Raw genomic sequence first — 19442 nt, 5'->3', positions numbered from 1 at the left:
CCCTGATTGGCCGATCTGATCAATCGAGTCGGAGACAGGCTCTTATGCGATATCGAGACCTCGGACTTGGCGATTGCGATTATGCGATATTCTGATCGCCGATATCGGCGGATCGGCATCGACGATGCCACAAGGCAAAGGATGGACTTTCGGGCCAGTGCGACTTGCGATTGCGATTTATCGCATCACAACGTCGCATCACAGCGATGTACAAGGGGCGATAACGCCGGACCCGATGGACTATATAGGCGCAGTTTGATAACATTTGAGATCCGCCATAAAGGGACTTTACCGTGTATAAGCGCGTTTCGGTGTAAAAACCGAAATACAAAGGAAAGCGATAAAGCGAACCTGAAGGGGAATTATACGCGCGATCTATAAAATTTGAGTTCCGTAAAGACAGATTTCGGGTGGGCCTCAAGCGGTAAATGGTATTGGGCCGGCTCCGCCCGATCCCATACAATGAACGACGCGTGGCTAGCGGAGGAGAGAGGAAAACCGCCTTTTCGGGCGGGTAACCTCCATATCCTTAAGCTGCCCGAAATCGCATGATGACTGTTGGATCAGAGATCACCCAGATCGACGGTGGAGCTGTGAAAGCGACCCAAGGTGGACTCGATGTGATTATAGGGCGGATGCGATAAATTTTGAAGTCCGATAAAAAGGATTTTAACGGGTTTTTCAGTGTTTTCCCGTGTATTTGGGATTTTGCCCGATACACTAATCTGATGCGATATACTGCCTAATGGCGGACCCGATAGGGATTTAGCGGCGATTGAATGGGATTTCAAGTCTGAAAGACCCGCTCGATAGTGTATTTTTCCAGAAAACTCTGTGTAATGGGTTTTTCTCAGTTTTCGGGTTTTTGCCTATGAAACAGCCTCGATTCCTTCTGTAACCGCTCATGATCATCATGCAACGCTGAAGCAGGCATTTTTACAGGCAATGATGCATTTTGCAGCCACGGAGCCGCAGAGCCAGATGGATAGTCTAACTGACAGGGAGCAGAGAAGCCGCAGAGCCGCAGAGGGATAATGAAACATAGAGAAACGGCTGGGGTAGCCGAAAAGTTGGAAAAGTACCTTAAAGGAGGTAGTTGCAGAGCCGAGGGCAGAGAGCGAAAGCTATTGCGCCGAGTAGCCGAGGGAGTCACTTGGAGGTCAAGTGAAAAGCCAGAGAGCTGTAAGTTGCAGAGAGTCAAAGAAGCCAGATTCGAAGAGCCAGAGCTAGAGCTAGAGCTAGAGCCAAGAGCTAGAGCGAGAGCCGAGAGCTTCAAGAGCCAGGGATAAGATGTTGTCTAAACCCATTGTGTTCGGTGTAAACCAATGAAATTGAGCCAAGGGCTTGTAAAAGGACTTATACCATAATCCTAGAGAGCCTAGTCGAGTTGACTAGAGCTCACGGAGACGTAGCCCAAGAGTTTTGGTTGAACTCCTAATTAAATTGCTGTCTTATGTGTTTGTTTTATGGCTGCGTAGTTTCATTGTTATATGTTTTATATCAGTTTAAGCAACTCAATTTACAGCACATAGACAGTTTTAAACAACCATAAGCATGCACCTTATTTTCAAGCACATATTTAATTCCGCATTGGTTAATCATAAAGACTTGGGAATAATTAAGCTTTGGAAGTGAGAGAGGTTCTTGTAAGTTAGAAAAGAAGCCTAAGTGCCCCATTTTCAGATCAATATCTACCATTCTTTAGCATTGAAATTGAAAATTTAGTAGCGTCCATAGGTGACTAAATTGTCAATGGGTCTAGAGGATGCAGGTTACAACTAGTGGGAGAGTTACTAAGCCTTCTCGCAAAGTTGAACATATCATCTAAAAGAGTGGAGAATTAAAACTAAAGTATGTAACTGCGAAGGAATAATAGAGTGGATACATGTTTTTGTGGTTTATCTCATTTCAGGAACCATTGTTGTGTGTTGAGAAATCAATGTACTTGTAGATTAGGGTTGATTCCTCTTGATAATTACTTGTGAGAGTTTGTTGGCTTTTCTTCATCAAGCAATTACCAAAACATAAAGTGCATGAAGATCATAAGAACACAAAGAACACAAGATATAGGCTCCAAGCTAGGGCATAACCCAAACAACTTCTCTTCTTATAGAATCAGACCAAAGTGAGACATCCAAGACCCAAAGACCAAGAACAAGACCTCAACAAGCCCCAAGTCAGCCCTCTTTCAGAGCCTTTCGCAAACAAGTCAAAGTCAACAAAGTTAATGCTGGTCCAACTTCAACAAATATGGTCAAACTCAGAATTTCTTCCCTACAACTTGGATCTGCAACTTCGGACTTGAAGCTTGTAGAATTGCCCCAGAACTCTTGCACGTGTGGGCAGAAAATAAGAAATTTCAGCTTTCTCTCTCTCCTTTGCTTCTTGCTCTTTCTTCTTTAACCTTTGCTACTTTTCTTCTTCTTCTAGTTCAAAGATCGAACTTTTGAGAGTGAGTGCGAAAATGAGGACAAAATCTCTTCCTTTTGTAGCCATCCATGTGGTCAAATTCAGCTTCTTCAAGGCCAACTTGACAAGGCAGGGCTGACTTGGTCTTGTGGGACAAAATGGCTATTTATGACTCAAAAATAATATTTTTATTTTGTTGCAAAATAGTTTGAATTGGACTTTGACACATCATAAATTTTCCTCTTACTCAATAAACCCTAGAAGCATGAAGAACATGCTCTGACTAGAAAAATTGTTAAATTTGGCAACTAGGGCCAAACTCCACCTTGGACATCTCATATGATGCAACTGATATTTTTATTGGATTCCTCTCTCCGAGAGGTGTAGGATTGATCTAAAGATCATCTCATTCTGACATGTACAAATGGAAATATGAATTTATTTTGTTTATGTACAAATTGTTAGGGTCGGCCAACAAACTAATGTAGGCTCATAAGCCCAATAGTCACGTCTATTTATCCTCAACGTTTGCATATAAATAGAAGGTGCCTTTGCCTCATTTGGACATCACTCATCTTCTCATACATCTCTCTCTCCTCATTTGATTCGGTACAGATTTTTGGGCTCCTCTCTCTCTCCACACACACGAAGAAGAAGACAAATTCTCTGTTTCAGTTTTGACCAAATTTCAGGGAAGTTTGACCAGCGTTTGACCAACAATGTTGACCTTGTTTGATTGCGATTTTGGTGGGATAATTTATTTTTGGGCAGGCCGCATTTCTAGGCACAAAAATTGAGGCAATCCGTACTGTTTGACCAATGTTCACTGTAGAAGGGTTTGACTGCAGCGTTGACCTGTGTTGACCAAATTTGATTGAGTTTTTTGAAACTGTTTTGGGTTGATTCGGATAGTTGTTGGAGGCTGTGTTGATTGGGTTTGACGGAGCTATTTTGGAGGTCAAATTCTGCCCTGTTGAGCAGTGTTGACTTTTTGGTTAGGGCTTTCTGTGGCTACTATTTGTTTGGACAGATTTCACTTGTATTGGGCAAGTGAATATTGCATATTGTACTCTCTCCCTTTGCTGAACTTTTGAAGAATAATAAGAAAAATTGATCAAAGGGTTTCCCCACATTGGGGTTTGTGCCTGGCTGGTGCCATATCTTGTGTCCTCTTGTCTTGGCTTGTCTTCTACTGTTTTATTTATGTTCTATTTGCATTTACTGTCATGTTAATGTGATTGCTAATATGGAAATTGATATTGGGCTAATAAGAAAATTGAAGTAAATTGCTGTTAAGCATAGAACATACCCATTGTTATTTAAAATTAACAATAATAATAATAATAATAAATTTCTTTTTCTTCTTTTTGATTTTTACAATAAATACATATTGATACAAGTACAAAGATAATTATGAAGAACGAACCTAGTGACATTTTCCAACACCTCCTCTTAATTAGGGAGGTATTCATAATTACACAACAGGATACAAGGATACTCCAATTGAAATATTCTCATGAGAAGAGTTCAGATTGATAAGCCATCTTCAAGCATCAACAACATAACCAACATTGTAAAATTGCAATATAGCAAGGCCTTGAATAACTTGTTCTAACTCTCCAATAGATTAGAGCACAATGCCGAGAGACATACATATGGACACCATCACCGTAGCCTCTCAAGGCACATACCTCATCTGGATGTTCACTAGGTTTGCCCTTCCAAGACTATTCTTATCTTGGATTCCCAATCCTCAAAGAATATCGGTCCTCTTCGACTACTCTTATCTTGGATGCCCTACCTCATCCTCAAAGAGTATCGGTCCATGAGACTACTTCTATCTTGGATTCCCAATCCCCAAGAAGTTTTGGTCTTAGATGCTTATCGAATTCTCCATTCTCCCTCCCAGTTCCTTCACTAGACTTATGACTGTTAGTCCTGGTCTACTGCATGACACATGGAGAATACAAAGTTCCTCATCACTCCCTCTCAACTAGGGAGGAGATATCAACAAGTCCAAGCTTGTTTCTCAAATACTCAAGCTTCTTATTTGGAAGAGACTTCGTCAATATGTCGGATACCCATCCGTCAGTGGAGATGTACAGTAGCTTCATGACCCTATCCTGTACCAAGCTTCGAATATAGTGATACTTATTATTGATATGCTTTGTCCTAGCATGAAAAATTGGGTCTTCTGTCAACCTTATGCAACTCTGGTTGTCACAATGTATAATGGTAGGGTCCAACGGTCCTTCAAACAAATCTGAAAGCAACTTTCTAAACCAAACAACTTCTCTACCAGCTTCACTAGCTGCTATATATTCTGCTTCAACACTAGTTAATGCAACTGAATCTTGTTTTCTGCTCTTCCATGAGATCATAGATGATCCCAAACTAAAACATCCACCAGTTGTGCTCTTTCCATCTACATCACTGCCTTCCCAATTTAAATCTATATAGCCTAATCACTATATCTCATTGCCAACATATTTCAGATAGTGATGTATCGTTCCACGAAGATATCTCAGAATATGTTTAGCTGTTATCCAATGATCATGCCTTGGCTCCATCTGGAATTGACTAAGAACATTTACTACAAAACATATGTTAGGCTAAAGGTACATTAAGGACCCAATCAACTGTCAGTAGGATGTTGGATAAACAAGACTTGAATCTGAACTCCTTAGCTTCTTTAAATTAGTGATCATTAGAGTTGTCATTGGTTTACTGCCCATCATACAAACTTTTGTAATATCTGATCACATATTTTCCTTGACCAAGATATATCTCACTAGGTTTCTGCCATAATTCTAATCCCATGTAGTAAATGCATTAGTCCAATGTCCTTCATATCAAATTCAAATGCCAATAGCTTCTTGCATTCTTGAATACGATGCTCCACACTTGCTATTAGTAGGTCATCTACATATAGTAGTATGATCATAGGTTCATTCTTAACCACCTTGATGTAGAGATTAGGGTCTGCAGAACTTTTGACAAAACCAAGTCTTAGTAGATATGCATCCATCTTGGTGTACCAAGCTTTAGGTGCTTGCTTCAAGCCATATAGAGCCTTCTTCTGTTCGAAAATCATAAAGGAAGAAAAATTTTCTTATGTTGATAATTACTTGTGATGTTCTTGTAATCTTATTAACTTTCTTTATGTTCTTCTTTTAACTTCTTTTCATTAAGCAAATATCAAATAAAAAACATGAAGATCAACGACATCAGAGGTAGGCACTCAGCCAGGGCTAAAACCCTATCAAACTCTTCCACTAGTAAATCAAATTGAGATAGACCAAGACCCTTTAGACCTAGACAAGGACCTCCTCCAATCACCAAGTCAACCCTTCCTTCTAGTAGATGATCCTTGCCAAAGTAAGTGTCAGCTTCACAGATGCAGTTTCAATCCAGAATTTCATCCTCCTAGCTACAGATTTTCGGCCCCTAGCTTCAAAATTTCGGACTTGCAATAGATTCAGAGATTTCGGCCCCAACAACATTTCAGTAACTTCGCATGTGTGAGATAAAGATGCCCAAAAGACTCGATCCTTGACTTCTACAACTTCTTTCTCTCTCCTCAACTTCGCTCTTCTTTTTTTGCCTCTTTCTCTTGTAGATCGAACTTGTTGAGTGTGTGCTTCAAATGAGTCGAGTTTCCTTTATATATAGCCTTTCTGCTGGGTCGAATAGCCCTAATCCAGACCAACTTCATGAGGACAGGGCTGACTTGGTGTGGAGGTGACAAATGACTCTTTTGACTAAAAAATAATTCTTTTTACATGATACAAAAGCCCAAGAAGGGTCTAATAAAAATGACAATGACTCTATTGACTCAAGATAAAACCTAGAAGCCTTCAATGGAGGCTTTGACCTAAAAATCATTGACCCAAGCATGAAACCCATGCTTTAATAAGTCAATTTTTTTTAACAAAAAAATTTCGTTTGATAAATACAATTATGAAGACCGACACTAGTTACATTCTTCAACACTCTTTCTTAACTATGGAGGTATTCATATTTACATAGGTACATGGAAGATCTTAAATGATATGAACTATGAAGAGTTCTAGAACATGCAGTGCTATAGATTAGATACCTGACCAGGGTGCTCTAATCGGGTGGGACTAAGGTGTACTCAAGCTTTAGCCTCTCTAGGTACCATAAGGATTGTAAGCTGTAACACCAACCCAGGGATCTAGGTGCGTATTCAAGGTCGGAGCTCCATGACCAACGCCACCCTCCTTACTTCGGGATCTAAACATCAACACATAGGCCGACGAGATGTCCGCCCAAGCATCTTGTTGCCATAAAATGCTTCATCTCTCCTTATCAACTAAATCAGATATATATCCACCACTCAAGCATGTTTCAAACGTTCAATCTTTTTACGGAGAGATCCTGCACAATCACAACCCCAATTAGTAATAACCTTCAAGTATATATATAGGTAAACACAAATTTTTAGGGCCCTCAATCATTTTGATGCTACTTGTATCATTATCAAGTTATCCAAATACAACTTGTCAGAAGATTTCTTCTTCTTTCACTTCTTTAGTAGCGCCAAATACAACCACAATACTTTTCAAATCTTTTGTTTGCAAATCCATTTGTAGTACTTTCATTCATTCTTCGGTTTCATTCTTTCTTCAAGGTATTCACTATGGCTGTCATAATATGCCCCCCCCCTTATCCGAGGAGATATACCCTTTCTTTTATCCAAGATCCCTCTCAACTTAGGGTGATCAACAACTTCTTTCTTTTATAACATCGGAGAAGCTTCAACCTCTCAAGGCTTGATTCATTCTCATGGCATCAAGGTTATCTTGATCATCATCATTCTTATAGTTTCCTTCATGATTATCATCTTCAATTATGAATATCTTCAACATCTTGAAGATTATGTACTTGCAAAATTTAATAGCTAGTACAATAGAATACAAATATATAGAAGCATGAAGTCAACTATATTAAAATCATGGAAGCATCAAAACATTCAAGCTTTAGACATCAAATACCTAAACCTAGTTAGGTTCATGATCAACAAAGGTTACATCTTCTTTATATTAGACTTCAACAACTTGCTAGGGTTTTGTTACAAACCCTAGACTCCATCTTCAATACATAACGCCTTAGATATCAACAACTTAATCAAGATATCAATTCAATCATAGTACTAAGGTTTGAACAATATGCTCTTAGATATACATGTCAAATTCTACTAGGGTTTGTTGCAAACCCTAAATTTCATCATCAGAACTAAATCATATTAATAGTTGAAAACAATATACTTCTAGGGTTTCATTATCATGCCCTAGAATATTAATCTCTACTAGGTTTTTGTTATATACCCTAGATTTCATCAATAATCAAGATAACATACTTGCATATACATATCTAGGGCTTCATTATTATGCACTAGCATCTCATATCAATATCTATTAGATAAACTCGAGATACACATCAATACATTGATGTTAGATATACGACAATTTTGACCAGGCTAGGATTTTGATCTTATAGATGAATATACACCTAGGGTTTCATTCCTAAGATCTTACTTTAGTTATTACAAGGGTTTTGTTGATAAACCCTAATGCACCAAACCCTAAAAATCTAGGGCTTCATAATATGACCTAGACATTAACAATAAACCCTAAAGGACTAGCATTTTTACCATAACATCATCAAAAACCTAAACTTCAAAAGAATAGGATTTCATCATATGTTCTAGACTTTATCAACAACCCTAAGAAGACTAGGGTTTCATAATCAACATTGACATCCCCTTAGCATCAAGAGGCTAGGGTTTTATAGTGAATCCTAAAGGTTAGGGTTTCATAAACAAATGACAAGAGATAATATAACAAGGGTAGATTCAATCTAATGATTAATCACCCTAACAAGGATCTCTATTATTCAAAACCCTAGACAAAGATGTCAGTGATGCAAAGCAAATTTCAAAAGAGAATGATCATACCTTCTCTATGAAGAGAACCTTGTAACAAAACTTGTAGTCTAAGACATACGTTGAGTTGTTCTTTAACAAACCTTGTAGGACATCAATTCTTGATGGGCCTCCTTTGCAACAAAACTTCCTTCATCATTCTAGAGATCCTTACAAAATCTGATGACACAATTTCATCTTTTGTCATCTTTATTGTTCTTAGTTCATTCTTGAGGCTAGCTATCTGAACAATGTTCTTGATGGTAAAGAACTTGGAGAGGACTTCATACATTTCTTGTGTGGAGTCTATATTGGATGTGTATGGGATTAGATTGTCCTTTATTCCGTCTACTATAAGATTCATGGCCAAGATGTCAGTTTCCCTGTACTTTTCCTTTCATGCATCATTTGTAGGTTTCTTAACTTTTTCTTGAGCCAAATCCAAAGCTTAACGCTGAGCAAGAATAAGATCCATCTCCTTTTCCATGCCCTGTAGTTAGAGGTTCCTTCTAGCTTATTTCCAAACTTTATTCATATTGTCATGTCTTATTTTCTTGATATAGATAGTAGATCTTCCTCTTCTTATATGATCCTTTCCTTTGACCCTTTCAATAGATCTTCAAGTTGCCTTTTTCCTTTCCTCCTTCAACTTAGCTCTGAAACCATGTTAAAAAATCAGAAAGGCAAAAAGATTTTCTTATGTTGATAATTACTTGTGATATTCTTGTAGTCTTATTAACTTTCTTTATGTTATTTTATCTTCTTTTCATCAAGTAAATATCAAATCAAAAACATGAAGATCAACGACACCAGATGGAGGCACTCAGCCAGGGCTAAAACCCCTTTATAGGGGAAAACCCAGTCAAACTCTTCCACTATTAAATCAAACCAAGACCCTTTAGACCTAGACAAGGACCTCCTCCAATCACCAAGTCAACCCTTCCTTCCAGTAGATGATCCCTGCCAAAGTCTGCGAGTGTCAGCTTCACAGATGCAAATTCAATCTAGAATTTCGGCCTTCCAACTACATTTTTTCAGCCCCTAGCTTCAGAATTTCAAACTTACAGTAGATTCAAAAACTTCATTCCCAACAACAGTGCAGGAACTTTGCATGTGGGAAGGCTGACGCAGAGGGCAGAAACCGGAACTGCCGGGACAACCAGAATTGTCGGGAACTGCCGGAACTGCCGAGAAAACCAGAATTATCGGGAATTGCTGGGAACAACCAAAATTGTCGGGAACTGCCGGGAAAGTTGGCGCAGAGGGCAGAAGACGCTGACACAATTCCTAGAGGCTGACGCTGGGGTTTTTCGTGGGGCAGATTGGAGCCGAGGAGTTGCTGGAGCGTTTATCTGGGGTTTCAGTCGAAGCATTTGTCTCCGAAGGAGAGGTACTATTGCTGAGATTTTTCTTTGTTGGGTGAGTCGGATTTGGCACCCAGATTGTATTCTAAAACTGCTTAATAAATCAAACCCTCAGATAGTTGCACCGGTTTTCCTGCATTGGGTTTTTCCGGGTACATTAGTCCAAAAATATCGTTGTCATTTGTGTGCTTGTTTTAGTTTCCTTCAGTTGATGATCTGTAACGTGTTGAGCATGTACTTGTGTTTATTTTCAGTATTTACATGGTAAATAACTTGTTAATTAATCATAACAAGTAGGAAGGAATAAATCAGAAAGTACATGGAGGGTTTCTAACTGTTAGACTTAGAAACTTCAACATGGTATCAGAGCATGGTTGTAGATCACAGGAGAACTGAGGACATCAGCCGAGTAGAGCAGCAGTGACAGAAAACGGCTGTCCCGAGTGACAGAAGCTGTTCCTAGCAGCAAAACAACAAGGAAGGGGTGATGCAGTGCCTGCGTCATCAAGTTCGGGCCAAGAAGAGGCTGCGCAGAGGCTGAGGGAGGCAAAGACAGGCTCATGCAAAGGCTAGGAGGGCTGACGCAGTTGGCTTAGGGAGCTAGTTTGCCGGTGTTGGGACTGCGCAGAGCCTAGGAGCTCTCACCTTCAGGTTGCTGGGGTTTAGGAGGCTGTGGATAAGTTTCAGAGTGGAGCTGGTGGGGTACTCTTGTCAGAACAATACCTAACAGGGTAAGGCCAAGGAGGAGGGAGTTGATACCGAGGGTTTCTAGCCGAGAAATCCAGATCAGTGGTGCGGTTGCACAAATGATCAGAGTAGGGGGCAACTCAATATCAATAGAATGATTTCCAGGAGGGAAATCGAGGCTCAAAGGGAGTCACATAGAGAACTTCCAAGAAGGAAGTAGAAGAGCAGCAGAATGGCACTACACGGAGTAAGAGACCAGGATAGACTGGACGGAGCCTCAAACTTCGTAGTCTGGAAGGCCAGAATCTTGTTTGTACTTGACAAAAATCATGTCAAGCACTTCGCCTTGAAGACAATAGCGGTCCCAGTTGACCCAGCTGACAATGACAGGTTTGAGGAAGCAATGGCGAGGGCCAAGAGTATCATTCTTGATGGGGTCAACGATCATATAGTACCACATATTGCCGAGAAGAATACGACACGGGAGATGTGGGAGGCCTTGACCAAGTTGTATCAGCATACTTCTGTGCAAAGGAAGATGCTCCTAGAAAATCAGCTGCGGTCATACCAGATGCAGAAGGGAGAACAAATCGACACCTTCCTCGGTCGATTGAAGGAGATCCGAGATCAGCTGACTTCCATAGGGGCCACACCAGATCCAGAGTTGATGGTGAGAACAACCCTGAATGCAGTCTCAGAAGACTGGGAGGTGTTTGTCCAGAGCATACTGGGCAGGGCGACCCTTCCAGATTGGGAGGAAATGTGGGCGACTCTTCGCTAAGAAGAGATCAGGAGGGTGACCAAGACGGGAAGCAGCAGCAAGGGGATCAGAATCAAGGAGGAGGAGGAGGTGGATGCTGCCCTAGCATCTGAGGGTAAGTAAGAAAAGCGGAAGAAGGACCTCTCCAAGGTCAAATGCTTCCACTGTGGGGAGCTGGGTCATTATGCAACCCAGTGTCCGAGGAAGAAGAGCAAGGGAGAGGCTTCCGAGACCAAGGCAACGCCAGCAAGGGCAGAGAAGGAAGTGGAGATAGACGATGACTGTGCCATGAGTGCACACACACCACTTGAGTGAAAGTGGGGAGACATCGAGCTGTAGTCAAGAGGACTACAGAAGATGAGGGGCAGGATCCTCGAGGTACCCAACCTCTTGGATTATACCTGGCTACGGGAGCCCCGAAGAGGAGTAGCAGGACTGGCGAATGTTGGTAGAGACGAATGAGGATGGAGCGACAGAGAGAGCTATAGTGCAGGATTCCCAGGACAACGCGAGGCTAGCAGGCTGCAACAATGCGAGAGGCACGGGAGTGTTGCACCAGTGCAGGATGGCACAAAGAGGTGTGCAACAGTGATAGATGCAGGGAGTTGTTGCAGCAGCGCAGAGGTCAGAGAGGGAGCACTTATCAGCCACAGAGGGAGCTTCGGCATCGGGAGTGTCTCTAGCCTGACAGAGATGTTAGAGTTGGGAGATTAATTACTTACTTCTCAGTAACTGAGTTGCAGTGCAGAAGTTAGCAGTGGTGGTGCTATGGGCAACATGATGCAGCATGATGAGAGGGGATGCAGTGCAGACGCAACAATGGCAGTGGCAGCAGCACGGATGCAGAGGGAGCTATCGTACAGATGCAGCAGTGGCAGTGGCAGTGGCAGAGCCATGGGTGGCCGTACGAGATGCAGCAGTACAAATGATGGGCAGCAGGCCTAGCATCAGGGACCGATGTCAGATGATCAGAATAATACTCAGTAAGGAGTATTGCTAAAGCACAGTCCTCGCTAAGAGGGAGTGTTGATTTGGTGTAGCATGAAATGTGCTCTAGCCATGAAATTTGGTGGAGAGGTTAAGGCACATGAGATCTCCAATACCCAGAAAGGGTTTGGGCATATTCTAAACAGTTTGGGAGATATTAAAATAATTAATATTTTTAATGGAGTCCCTAAGTCTAAACTTAGGGAAATTAAAATATTAATGTGAATTAATATAAAACTGTGTTAGAATGGTCCAAAAGTCATGGATCAAGCCAGATGTAATCTTAGCTGTTGATTACGGACTTTATCTCGGCTGTTGATTTGTCAACGAGAAAAGTATAAGATGAGGCTTGAGGGTCACTTGGAGAACACACCAAGAGATCAAGGTTTCGACTTTCTGGGGCTGGGTTTGCTGAGAAAGTTGAGAGAGTGATCAGGAATTGCAGCTGAGGGGCAGTGAATACAGAAGCAGAGAGGCAGAGATAGTGTTGGGAGGATCAGTGCTGCAGTCGAGAAAGCTGACGCAGAGGGCAGAAGCCAGAACAGTCGGAATTGTCGGGAAAGCTGACGCAGAGGGTAGAAGCCAGAATTGCCGGGAACAACTGGAACTGTTGGGAACTACCGGGAACGCTGACGCAGAGGGAAGAAACCGGAACTGCCGGGAAAGCTGACGCAGAGGGAAGAAACCGGAATTTCCGGGAACAACCGGAACTGCCGGAATTGCCGGGAAAGCTGACGCAGAGGGCAGAAGTTGGAACAGCTGGGAATAGTCGGGACAACTAGGAAAGCTGACAAAGAGGGCAAAAGCCGGAACTGCTGGAAAAGTTGACGAAGAGGGCAGAAGCCAGAACTGCCATGAACAACCGGAATTGTCGGGAACTGCCGGGAAAGCTGACGCAGAGGGCAGAAGAGGTTGACACATTCTCTAGAGGCTGACGCTGGGGTTTTTCGTGGGGCAGATTGGAGTTGAGGAGCTGCCGGAGTGTTTATCCGGGGTTTCAGCCAGAGCATCTGTCTCCAAAGGAGAGGTACTACTGCTGAGATTTTTCTCTGTTGGGTGAGCCGGATTTGGCACCCATATTGTATTCTGAAACTGCTTAATAAATCACGCCCTCAGATAGCTGCATCGGTTTTCCCGCATTGGGTTTTCCTGGGGACATTAGTCCAAAAATAACAATATCATTTGTGGGCTTGTTTCTGTTTCCTTTAGTTGATGATCTGTAATGTGTTGAGCATGTACTTGTGTTTATTTTCAGTATTTACATGGTAAATAACTTGTCAATTAATCAGAACAAGCAGGATGGAATAAATCAGAAGGTACATGGAGGGTTTCTAACTGTTAGACTTAGAAACTTCAACAGTTCATTGATAGGCAGGCTGAATTTTTGGGGCAACAATTCGATTTTCAGTTGCAGGGTTGCCGAAAAGTCGAGTTGCTTGAGATAGCGATTTCCACAGTCAGAGGGAGCAACAACAACTCAGATATTTCGTTGAGGAGATTCCTTGGTTGGATGCAGAGGGTTTTGCAACAATTTGTAGTAGCAGAATCTGTGTTTGATGGAAAGAGAAAAGTACACACACCGAGGGAAAATTTCTCTCAGGGGATCTAGAGTCTTAAAGATCTAAATTTTTCCAATTGCAGATTGGCAGTTGCTGTGAGCAGATTTTCTCACTCCAGAAGGGAGTGTGAGTAGCAGAGCAACAACCAAACAAAAGCAAAGAGGGAAATTTTCGACAGTTTTTGTGATGGCCACAGAAGGGCATAGAGATCAGGACAGGTTGGAGTGTCCTCCAATTATGTCATTTGGAAGGCCAGGATGTCCTTCCTATTGGATGAATATGGTTTGAAGCTCTACATAGACAGTGTTGTGGCACTTCCTTAGGATGCAGATTATCCAAAAGAATACAAGAAGGAAATGGCGAAGGTGAAGTGGTTGATCCTAGATGGAGTCTGGGACCATATAGTCTCACACATAGTTGGCAACGATGTTGCCAAAGAGATATAGGATGCTCTCTTCACGCTATATCAGGGCACTTCCGAGCAATGAAAGATGTTCCTGGAAGAAAAGTTAAGATGCATCAGGATGCAGATGGGGGAAGGCATAAATCCCTTCCTCACCAGGATTCAGGAGATTCAAGACAAGCTTACATCTATTGGGGCAACACCTCAACCAACAAAGCTACTAAGATTGGCATTGAATAATGTCTTTGAGGCATCAGGATGCAGAAGGGGGAAGACATAAATCCCTTCCTCACCAGGATTCAGGAGGTTTGAGACCAGCTTGCATCTATTGGGGCAACCCCTCAACCAACAAAGCTAGTGAGATTAACATTGAACAGTGTCTCTGAGGAGTGGCAAGTTTTTGTCCAAAGTATATTGGACAGAGACAAGCTACCATAATGGGACAGTATGTGGTCAAACTTGTAGCAAAGAGAGTTGAGGCGAGCTCTGTTAAAGAGCTCCATTAGTGGCAGCAGTAGCAACGGATCAAAGGTGGTGAAGGAGGAGAATGTGGCTCTCGCACCAAAGGGTGCCAGTCAGGGGCAGGGGGAACAGAGAAGGAACTTGTCAAAGGTCAAGTGCTTCAGATGTGGTGATGCAGTGTCCTCTCAGGAAGAAGGCCAAGCAGGAGAAGTAGGACTAGCAGGTAGCATCAGCTGAGATCAACAAGTTGTCCTCTAGGTTGGAGGAAGACTTTGCGATGTTGGCAACCATACCTCCAAGAGTGAGGTGGGGTGACTTGGAGTTGTAGCCCTAGAGAGCTACAAAGTTTGGGCAGGGTCCTTGAGGAGTCCACTTCATGGATCATTACCTTGCTACGGGGGCCCATAGTATTCAGTAGCAGGATGGATCAGTGGTAGTTGATGCAGTTAGTTCCAGAGTGACAGTTGCAGACTAGTAGCAATCAAATCCCGAGGAGTGTAGTGCAGTGTTGAAAATAGAGTACGTGGCTTAGTGTAGAGTTGGCAACAACGTAGATTCTTCAGTGACAGTGTAGATGCTAGTATCCGTCAAAGACTCGAGAGACAAATGCATGAAAATATTATTCAGTATTTTGGATACTTCTCAGTTGTAGTTGTTGCAGTTGCAACAACAACAGATGAGAGGGAGTTGCAGTGTAGATGGAGTGTTGGGAGCAGTATGTCATTGTCAGCAACAACACAAATGCAACATCAGAGTTGCATAGTAGTTAGTGGGCAACAACAACTAGACATCAACGTGACAGAGGTGATACAAAAACATGGTGTTAGGGCAAGATGTGCAACACTAAAGAGAGAACACAGTCCTCGCTAAGAGGGAGCGTTAGTTTCTGTATCATCGGATTTGTTCTAGGCATGAAATTTGGTGGAGAGGCTAGAATACACGAGATTTCCAAAACCCATAAATCATTTCTAGAAATTCCACCGAGAGATGGCTTAATTAGATTATTAAGTTGTTTTAAATATTTCCTAAGTCTAAACTTAAGGAATATGGTTAATTAATCAAAATTAATTAAGTCAAGGTGTGAATCATCTAGAAACTCACGGATCGACTTCAAGATGATCCTAGCCCTTGATTAAGATTTAATCTTGGCCGTTGGAGACCCAACAAAGGATTATAAGAAGTTGATGGGCACTTGGAGAAAATACACAATAAGTTCGATTTCCAGAGAGCAACAACATTTGTTTGAGAGCCAAAGTTTTCCAGATCCGTAGAGGCAGCAACAAGGGGTCGAGTTATTCCCAGTAAGGCAACGTAGAGGATTGCAGAGTTGCTTCAAAGAAGCAATTCAATTTAGCTGGAGAGAAATTTGTTTTCAGTTCTAGGCAGAGGGTCCAGAGTGCCGGAGAAGTGATTTCCTCAGCAAAGACAAGCATAACAACTTCATTAGAGGCAGTGCAGAGGCTAGACGCCATAAGGTCTACGTAGGGCAACACAGGGGGTCCAGGAGGACGAGTTTCTAAAGAGAAGTTGTGCCGAGATTGCTTGTGGAAGAAGGGTAATTCCCTTAGATAATTTTGCCTATATTTTCTTGCTGTTTGGATTGCCAGTTGGGCATCCATAGATTGTACTCAGAATTTCACTGCTGCATAATAATGAAAACCCTCACTATTGCACCAGTTTTCCCACATTCGTTTTTTCCGGGGACAATTGTGCAAAAATAACAGTGTTTATTTTATTGTATGTGTGCTAGAATTTTCTCAGTTTCCAGCGCTATTATTTCCGCAGTATTTTATTTGTGAAGGTTGCAGTGTGATTTATTTGATATTTGCCGTAGCAGATAAATTGTTAAAATAATTAACAATTAGAAAAATAAATTCCAGTTGCTGAAATAGGATTCCAGTTTTGGAATTTCACAATCCACTTCAATCTCATCCACAAATTTTCTTGCCCTAGTTGTTTTCCTAAGAGGGAAACCCTAGTTTTCCTTGCTTCAACTTAAGGGCTTTCTTCAAAGTTTCACGATCCTTGATATAATTAATATACATTGTAGGAAATCTTTTCTCTAAGCCTTGACCTTTGGACATGTTGTCGCTCGGATTGTACAGGCACTGTGACAATGGCTCAAGGCGGGGGCTGTCACTCTGATCTCCGCCCACTTCGTTCTCGTTGTCTCCCAACAACAGGCTATGGGGGGTAGTCCCTATGGAAATGAGATGACGAAAGACAAGTTGGGAACCAACTTATCTGGGAGACACAGTTGAGTGGCCTAGCTACTTGGTTAAATTTAGTAAGACTTAAGGATTTAATTAGATTTAGAAATGAGACCAGTGCCTTATGGAGTCAAAATTCTTTGTTATTACAAATTACTACCAAGTAACCGGATGGACAACCACTGCTCAAATGATTAACTAATTTATATGCTATGCAAATCCTAAGATCTAGGTGTAATGCAAGGATCTTGGTTACTTTTAAATTATATATCTAGTCTAAATGGAACCTCCCTCTTAACTGTTTTGAGACCAGTCTTTAGAGTAGGTTGTGGGATGGAAGCCAACAGGAAGCAAGCAGAGGCTTGATTAATGATACCTCCCCCTGTGTTCCAACTACCCAGTACCTTCGGCGCTATAGAGACTGTGGCTCTAATGATTGCAAGGTCATTGTGTTAACCACTAAAAAGGGGTTGAATCCCTCAAGTTAGATGAGAAAGGGTTGTCTTAGGAGTCTATCAACCAAGCTTATGCTTGGAGGTAAGTTATTAGTTCAAACTAAGCCTAGAATGCTTATGCGAAAGATTATGGGTGAATTCTTGGTTTAAGGTTGAGTTAATGTTTATGATTAGCCTTTAAATAACAAGAGTACTTAACGATAAACCATGAAAGTGCCGACTTAGTGCCAATATCAAATCCACAAGATGTCAATATGTAAACAATAATGCCAAGGCTATGTTCTTAGACAATGCCAATTTTGAAAGATGCCCAATTAGAATAAATCTTAAGATACCAATTCCTTAAGATAGACAAATATTATCAAAGCTTCTTAAGGTTGTGAAAGAGCATAAGATTATGATCTTAACTTAGAGCACTTATTCAACAATTCTTCAACCACAATGCCTATTAGATACTATTGCCGAAGTGACTTAGACCATCAACAAGATTAGAAGATTTATAGCTTAGATGTTTGAGTAATTTAGTGCCAAGTTAACAATTTTTCAAATCTAGCACAAAATAAGCGATTGTTAGAACCTAACAAAATAAACTGTTGATTTTGGGTAGCATCAGATGTGCTTTAGCTTCAAAATTTTGTGGAGGGGCTAGAATACATAAGATCTCCAAGACTCATAAATCATTTGGAGAAATTCCACCTAGATTGTGGTTTATTAAAATAATTAATATTTTTAATGGGGTTCCTAAGTCTAAATTTAGGAAAATAAAAATATTAATGGGTATTAATAAAAATATGGGTGAGAAGCTTCTAAGAGACAAGGATCAAATCTGTTTTAATCTTTAGCCATTGATTAGGGACTTAATCTCGACCGTTGATTCATCAATAGGAAAAGTATAAGAGGAGGCTTGAGGGTCAGTTGGAGATACACCAAGTGATCAGTCGGTTCGCTTTTTCTGGGGCGTGGTTTTCTGAGAAAATCAAACAAGTGATCTGAGTTGCAGTGAGAGGGGCAAGAGTAGAGATTTGGATTGGAAAGGAGTTCCGAGCCAAAGAGTACGTGGCAGAGAGGCATTCTTAGCATTAGAGAGGCAATGTTGAGGCCTACACAACCTAGGAAGGGGCTCACGCAGACCAGGAGGGTTCCTTCCAGTGGTAGTGCAGAGTATTCCTCAGAAGTTCGAGATTTTGCCGAAGAAGCGAGGTTCTGAGTCGGAAGGGCTGAACAATAGTCTTCCTCCATTAAATCGATCCTGCAGAAGGGGTGACACAGTCCCCTGGAGGCAAGACGCTAGCCCAAGCAGTGATTGCGCTGGGATTTCGCAGTGTTTTGTGGAGTTAGGCTACTCAGTGGATCAGTTGTGACGTGGAGGACGAGGTAAACCCTCGTATGTATTTCTTGCTGCCATGATTTCTCTGAAAGGTTAGCTGGTGTGAGAGGCAACCTATTGTACTCAGATTCTGCTTGCTTAATAATACAAACCCTTTATCTGCTGCACCAGTTTTCCCGCATTGGGTTTTTCCGGGGATATGTTGTCCAAAAATAACGGTGTCCTTTGCGTGTTTGTCTCATCTATTGTTTCAGTTTATGATCTATATGTTAGTATAGTCTGTAGTAGTGTTTTTCATCACTGTTTATAAAAAATAACTTGTTGATTGAAATAACAAGTAGGAGATGCTAAACCAGTAACTGCAGTAGGATTTCTGTTTGTAAAGGTTTAGAAATTTTCACATGGTATCAGAGCATTGCAGATCATAGGTTATTGAAGCCATCAGTTGGGAGATCCAACAAATCTACAGCAGAGAGGCAGTTGTCCCAAGTGACAGAGTTGTTCCAGAGCTAGAGATGCAGAGGGAGAGTGACGCAATGCAGAAGAGGTGATGCAGAGGCTCACGCATTGCCTGCGTCAACATTCTGAGCCAGGTGAGGGTGACTCAGTAGCTGGGAGGAGCCCACGCAGTAACTACGTCAGCTATCTATGCCAATGCAAAAGCAGAGAGGCGCAGATTAGGCTCAAGCAAAGCCACGTCATCTTTCTGAGCCAGGAAGGAGTGAGGGTGTAGAGAGAAAACCTTAGGCCCAAGGCCTTGTAGAAAACTTGCTCAATTTGCCCAAAAATTCTCCAATGATTATGCCACCTAAAAACACAAATCTTGAGCCAATTTTCTCCTGCAAAACCCACCAATCTTTAGTCAGAAATTT

At 41.6% G+C, this 19442-nt stretch overlaps 1 protein-coding gene across 6 annotated transcripts in view; it reads left to right on the top strand.

Annotated features, from left to right (window-relative positions):
- Nucleotides 1–19442, top strand: part of B73 (molybdopterin biosynthesis CNX1 protein / molybdenum cofactor biosynthesis enzyme CNX1 (CNX1)) — a 450203-nt gene that overhangs the window by 172274 nt on the left and 258487 nt on the right. The window lies entirely within an intron of this gene.

Source organism: Pinus tabuliformis, chromosome 4_2 (assembly GCF_031772625.1).
Source record: "Pinus tabuliformis cultivar Carrire ecotype Pingquan chromosome 4_2, CPIR1, whole genome shotgun sequence".
Classification (NCBI taxonomy): Eukaryota; Viridiplantae; Streptophyta; class Pinopsida; order Pinales; family Pinaceae; genus Pinus; species Pinus tabuliformis.
Note: the sequence above shows the minus strand (reverse complement) of the source record. Positions and strands in the feature narration are given on the sequence as shown.